This window comes from Ornithorhynchus anatinus, chromosome 8 (assembly GCF_004115215.2).
Source record: "Ornithorhynchus anatinus isolate Pmale09 chromosome 8, mOrnAna1.pri.v4, whole genome shotgun sequence".
NCBI classification, from domain to species: Eukaryota; Metazoa; Chordata; class Mammalia; order Monotremata; family Ornithorhynchidae; genus Ornithorhynchus; species Ornithorhynchus anatinus.
Genome location: NC_041735.1, coordinates 23,651,965 through 23,659,166, shown reverse-complemented (window position 1 = coordinate 23,659,166; position 7,202 = coordinate 23,651,965). Strand labels below are relative to the sequence as shown.

The following is a 7,202-nucleotide window of genomic DNA, read 5'->3' as shown; positions in this document are numbered from 1 at the left end:
GAACTCAGACACGTACCTCATGTTCGGTTGCAGACACAGTGGAGGTGAGCAGAGCTTCAGTGGGAAGAGCCTGAAAGACCTTCAGGACATTCCAGATCTATGCTTTCAGGACTCCTATAGAAATATCAGAGGAACAGGGTTGCTACCTCTCTGGTTCCATCCTGATATAGACTGACGCAGGTTGGAAAGGAAGGCACCTACCACTTCATGCCCAAGAGAGGTGATCTTCAGAGGTCCTCAAAGTACAGTGGACCTCCAGGAAGGATCCTACAAACAGCTCAAGGCTTTGATGAAGAATTGGGAGTGGGAACCTTAAACACGTCCATATGAACAGGCGTCTTGGACCTCTTGCTTCCATAACAACTTTACCAAACCACACTCCTCCCTAACTTCAAAGCCCTTCTAAAAAGCCACCTCCTTCAGGAAGTGCACCCTGCTAATCACCTATTTTTTTTTACCATGCCATCCCTCTTTGTTGTTCTCAGGGAATTTGTCTGCATATTCGACTGCATATTTGTCTTCCAAGGGCTTAGTTCCCTCTCAGGGTGGCACCTGGGGAGTTTCCAGTACTCTCTCAGTCTCGACTATGGGAGGGAGAGTTAAGCAGAGGCCTACCCATTCCATTCCCGGCTTGGACCGTGGCTAGTGAGTGGAAGGCAATCTGTTACAAGTCAAAACTCAACCGTGCTGGGCAGCAGCAGCATGGGAGAAAGTGGAGGGCAGAGACTCAAGTTTACTGCATGGAAGAAGGAAATGGCAAACCAATCCCGTATTTTTACCGAGAAAACTCTGTGGTTACACCACCAGAACAATTGCGGATGGAGGTGGGCATTCTGGGAGAGTTGAGTCCATGGTTTCCCTATGGGTCGGAGACAACTTGTCAGCATAAGATGAGTAGCGCTCTGCATACCATAAGCACTTAATAAATATGATTGATTGCTTGACTGATTAAATAGAACAGAGTTGGCAGATACATTCCAGGCCCACAATGAGATTACAATCTAGCGATGATCTGACGGTCTCTTCAGTTAGTGCCTATATGTCTTCCCCATTAGAGTATAAGCTTCTCAAGGGCAGGGATCACAATGCCATCTTCTTCTGTAGTTTCTCCAAACACCTAGTCTAGTGGTCTCCATCCACCAGGTGCTCAATCAATACTTTTGGTATTACTGAGGTTAGAGGAGAATGACTGCAAGTTGGTTTTGTTTTAGGTTTGTTTTATTTTATTTTAAGGAAGCAACATGTGCTAATGGAAAGAACACAGGCCTGGGGGGGGTCAGAGAACCTGGGTTCTAATCCCAGCTCCAACATTTTTCTGTCCTGTAAACTTGGGTAAGTCACTTCACTCCTCTGTGCCTTAGTTGCCTCATCTATAAAATGAGGATTAAGAGTGTGAGCCCCAAGGGGGGCATGGACTGTGTCCAACGTGATTATTTTGTATCTACCCCACCACTTCGTACAGTGCCTGTCACATAGTAAGTGCTTAACTAACAGCATTTAAAAGAATAGTTGTTACTGCCCAGGAATTATAGTCTCTTTAGAGAGGCAGTGGCTTCTTCTTTGTCACTGGATTGCAACAAACTGTTTGCCATTTGGCCTCTTGGTCAATCTATTGCCTCTTGCCTACAAATTACCCCTAATTTCCCAAAATTCTAGGGCCGCTTCTGCTGCTGCCATCACGTTTTCCGCCTTCGGAGTGCTTGAAAACATTAATTAGCCCACACAACTCCCTGAGAAGGAGGTAAAAGTAAATATCATTATTGGATGAGGCACAGTGGCTTAAAGTGAATTGCCCGGAGCCACAGAGGAAGCTGGAGAAGGAGCTGGGCTTAACAATCAAGACGTCTTGTTGCCCAGTTTGACTCTCACGCCCCCAAATCACTCCTCCTCCTTCCCTCCTCCCACCCATGAGCCCAGAGGGAGGACCGTCCTCATCACGGGGTGCTGGAGACAATGACAAAAACCCACCGTCCTCACGAAGTGAAGTGGCCCTCAAGGAATGGCAAGCGATGGTCCGAGGTCCGGCTTGAGTCGGCCCAACAATATCAGGCATTTTTTTCAGGGATCTGTTCCCTCCCTTCCTGGGACATTTCTGCCTGAAAATGGTCAGCAAACCGAGAACACACTTTACCCTTTGCTTCTTTCCTATTTCTGCAATGAAAAATTGCCATGACTGCATCTTTTTTTTTTTCCACGGCTTCCTCTTTTTAATGTTAAAAGCATATGCTGGACAGGCTTAGAGGAGAGCGGGAATGTGCACTCTTTTTGTCGGTCCAGGTTTTTCACAAGCTCCGTTAAAGGACAGCGTCTCATTTGGGAGATCCTTTGGATGACGAAGAGGAGTTGGGATATGGGATCGAGACAGGGAGGATCTTCGCCATAAATAGATCCCAACTGCATTAGGCAAAGGACAAAATCTCAGGGACGCTAAGGAACAAGGATGAGGGCTCATTTGGGAAGCTTTCAATATCTATGATATGAATTCTGCTACCCTCTTCAGTCTACCACTGATGGAATTCCATTAGAGAAGCTGCATGACCTAGTGGAAAGAACAGGGCCCAGACAGTCAGGGGACATGTGTTCTGATCCTGCCTCCCCTACTTGCCTTCTATGAGGCCTTGGGAAAGTCCCTAAACTTCTCTCTGCCTCAGTTTCCTCACCTGTAAAATGGGGGTTGAATTCCTCTTCTCCCTCCCCCCTAAGACCCTGAGCCCCAAGAAGAACTGTATCTAATCTGCATAATCATATCTGTCTCAGTGCTCGGCACGTAGCAAGCGTCTAGCAAATACCAAAGTTCTATTATTATGATAAACACTTTCATTAGACACCGATTAGTAGATACAGATTGGATCTCAGTCCAAACGGCCACACCATTTCATTCTGTTGGGTTTGTTCAGTGGCGTGGCTGTATGTTCTTCAAGAGCAAGGATTGTGTTTATTTTTTCTTTTATACTCTCCCAAGTGCTTAGTATAGTGCTCTGCACAAAGCAAGGGCTCAATAATTAACGACTGGCTGGGAGAACAGGAGAGATGCCACTCCATTCTAATTCCACTCCCCCAACACCTCACACAGTCCATGGATGCGAATGAAACACCTTCAACCGAGTGGGAGAGCTTTGAGCTCATTGAAAGCTCAGTGAATGAGACACGGCATAAATCTTAAAGGGAACAGAGTTTATGCATGAGGCATCCAAACCCCAAAAGATGATTCCAAACATGGAAAGGGAGAGGTGAGTCTCGGACCCATGAAGAACTGCATGGGACAGCCAGAGTCTTCCAGTGAAACCAAAGGTACTGGCGGGAGGATCTGAGTCCGGAGGTATTCCTTACCCAGAGGACCGGTGCTTCTTCTGACCCTATTGTTCCATGGCTTCAAAAGGTGGCTTCCAAGTCTGTACTTGCAATTAATCAGCCATGCAATTACCAAATTGCTCACACAAATTGGGTGGTTAGTTGCTTAACCGCCCAATTTGTGCTGCTCACCATGATGCTGCTTACAACTCCAATTTGGGAAACGGGGAAAGCTGAAGGGGAAGAGAAGGGAGAAGAGACCCACGAGGGGAGTGGAACTTTTGCTTCTGGAAGTCAGCCTCCCGGCATCCGCAGCCCCGGAGAGCTGGAAATCTGAAGCCTCCTTGGCCGTGCCGGGCTGGAAAAATGGAATATTGTGAGGTCGGGCTATCTCTCAACATGTTGCCACTTTCAGTTTTGATCCCAGCCACTTCCAGTTGAAGATGGAAAACAGAAGTTGTAAAAAAAAGAAAGCCATCTGAACATTTCAGAACCACAAAGGAAGGTTCAGTTTAAATTTAGTCGGTTCTAAAAATGGGCACCACTTTAACCTGTTCTCAATTTTAATGAGTGGGTTCAATGAGCCCTAATAAAAACTTGTTTAAATATCAGCTTGATTTAAAGGAGGAATGTAAAGTACAATTTATTCATGGAAAGAATGATTTCAAGATCCTTTAAAAGAGCCACCATCACTGCCATGCTCAGACGTATTTGAAAAGAAAATATCATCCTTTCCCCAGTTCCTGTGTAAATTCTTCTGTGCTCTTTCCCCTTTCCCATCATTTCAAAGTCTGGAAAATATTTTCTATGCAGAAATCACAGGGTTATGTGGCAACTTTCTGAGGTCGGTGGTATCCCATAGAAGACCACGATGATTTCAAATGAATGAGAAGAGTTGTCACTGAAGAGAAGAATCCTTGACAAACACACTGCTTCATACACTGTGGCTTTCCCTGTCCTGGGGCCTCCCCCATCAAACCAGTTTATCTAAATGACTGGAAAAACCAGAAGTGAGATGGGTCTCAGAATGATTCTAGACGGGATTCAAACTGCGGCCTAGTGAACAGGGCACGGGCCAAGGAGTCGTAAGATCTGGGTTCTAATCTCAGCTCCGCCACTTGTCTGCTACATGACCTTGGGAGACTCACTTTACTTCTCTGTGCCTCATTTACCCTATCTGTAAAATGGGGATTCAGACTGTGAGCCCCATGTAGGACAGGGACTGTGTCCAACCTGATTACCTTGAATCTATCTCAGGGCTTAGAACAGTCCCTGACATGTAGTAAGTGCTTAATAAACATGATTAGATTAAAAACGAAAACGGCTTGGGGGTTCTTCAGATAATGTTGAGGAGCAGCAACAGCATGATCACCATCATCATCAGTATGTATTGAGTGACTCCTGAGTGCAAAGCGCTATACTAAGCCCTTGGGAGAGTAGTTTCGAAACAAGTCACAGGGGTTATATTCTAATGAGATGGACAAACAGACTAAGGTGATTTATAAATAGCCTCACCTCTGCCACTGGCACACTACCATTCATGAGGACATCACTCAGCCCCTCAGTACCTCATCTCTCCCCAACCTCCCCAGTCTGCAAAGTGAGGACAAGACACCTATTAACCTCACCTCCCAGAGCTCACCCTGAGCCCTTAATAGAGATGAGACTGATTACTATCAGACCACCCTACACACACCTCAGTACCCACTCAGTGCTTGGCACAAGGTAAGCATTTAGCAAATACTATAATAATAGTAATGATAATAATAGTCATAATTATCATTATCGTCATCATCATTATTATTGTTGTTCTTGTTATTAAACTCCTATGTCCCTGCGTATAATTCACGGCTCAGAGCAAACACCTCAAATTTCTCTCCAAAACTCAACGAATAATCACTACTTTTAAGCTCGTCGTGTACAGGGAACCTTCCTGCTAAATCTGTTACTTTGCACTCTACCAAGCGGTTAGTACAGTGTTCTGCACATAGTGAGCGCTCAATAAATACTATTAGTTGACTGATTGCTGGGGATCTGAAATGGGACTATCTCTTTCCTCCAGGAAAAGAGCCCTGGTATCAGTGGGCCAGTGATGTAAGGAGAAACCCAAACACCATGGTGCTGGGGGTCCATTACCTTGGAAAAGGGAAAAGCAGAAATAACTTCAGGAGTAGGAGGTCCCCAGAATAGTAATAATGCTATTTGTTAAGCGCTTGCCATGTGCCAGACACTGTACTAAATGCTGGGAAGAGGACAGGTTTCAGTACTACTTACTGTACTAAGTGCTTGGGAGAGTATACTGTGACAATAAACAGGCACATTTATGCAAGTCACTTAACTCAGTTTCTTCATCCGTAAAATGGGGACTCAATATCTGTTCTCCTGAAGGACAGGGACTATGTCTGATCTGATGATCTTGTATCTAAACCAGTGCTTACTAGAGTGCTTGGCTCATAGTAATAATCATAAGGATGGTATTTGTTAAGCGCTTTCTTTGTGCCAGGCACTGTACTAAAATGCTGGGTGGTTACAAGCAATGGAGTTGGACATAGTCCCTGTCCCATGTGGAGCTCACAGTCTCAATTTCCATTTACAGATGAGGTCACTGAGGCCCTGAGAAGTGAAGTGACTTGCCCAAGGTCACACAGCAGGCAAATGGCGAGTCAGGATTAGAACCCATGACCTCCCTCTTCTGCTTCCCTCTCTAAACCTTCCCTCCTCTGAAACCTATGGTGTGGGGACTGAGAGTAGAAATGCTTGGGAATTTTGAAGTGTGAAGAACTCTGACTAAAACAGTTCAGAAATGCCTTTCACTGTGGCTAACGTAGTAGTGATCCACTAACCACTCTTTTTCACATTTAATCCTGCAACCTTCCATTTGGTTAGAGATTTGGTATTGAAATAATTTTCTACCTATTTTTTAGTTTCCTTAATTTTTTTTTAATCTGGTGCTAATGTGGGGCTTGAAGAGACTGAAAACTATTTGTGTGCAAGAAGTGTATCTACCAACTCTGTTACAGTGTACTCTCCCAACTGCTTAGTACAGTGATCTGCACACAGTAAGTGCTCAATAATTACAATTGATTGAGTGACTGAAATCCCAGAGCCAAATACTAAGCACTATGAAGAGATTTTTTACACAGAAACAAAACCCTATAAGGATGCCCGTTCCCCAGTTGAAAGGACAAACGGTTAATGATGATTTTCCTGGACAAATGAATCTGACAATCTCACACTGCTAAACAACCATTAATGGAGTCTACTGACTAAAGTGTATCCTGCTTTATTATGCCAAATTTAGGGATGTGTAAACACATGTAGAGTAAAAGTGATCGAGGTCCACAGAGAGTAAGTGTCTGTCCTCTGAACTCCAAGTCTTACACCCTGGAAGAAACCAGGCTACAGTGAAGCCCAAACTTGACTCTGAAAGTGTGAGAAAGCCATAGCTCTGGTTAGACTCTTTCAGATTCCTCTTCCCTTGGGTCTCAGTGGCGTCGGCTCTCTGGCCGCACTGAGTTATGACCATCTTGGAAGCTGATCTAGGCCATCTCATGGCCCATCTCCAAGAGCTTGGCTAAATGGAATGTAGAGTCAGACTATCCCAGGGAGTAACGTTTGCCTCTGGGAGAAGCTGCACTTTTTACACTTTCCGGGAGTAGCATTTATGGGTGCAGTACACGGTTAGACGTTTGGGAAGTACAGAATAGCAAATCAATCAATCAACCAGCCAATTACTAGGGCTTACTGAGCACTTACCGTGTGGTGAGCACTGTAACAAGCACTTGGGAGAGTATAATACAGCAGAGAAGGCAGACAGGATACCTTCCCATAACAAACTTACAGTCTAGAGGGGAAGACTGACATTAAATAAACAATATATGATGAATTATTTATAGATAAGTACATAAGTG

The 7,202-nt window shown here is 44.7% G+C and overlaps 1 non-coding gene across 1 annotated transcript; it reads left to right on the top strand.

Moving 5' to 3' along the window:
• The first annotated feature begins 534 nt into the window (after positions 1 to 534).
• LOC114814015 lies at positions 535 to 672 on the top strand. Its single transcript, XR_003761758.1, has one exon. It is a non-coding gene; the product is annotated as a small nucleolar RNA SNORA7 (small nucleolar RNA).
• Positions 673 to 7,202: the final 6,530 nt, after the last annotated feature.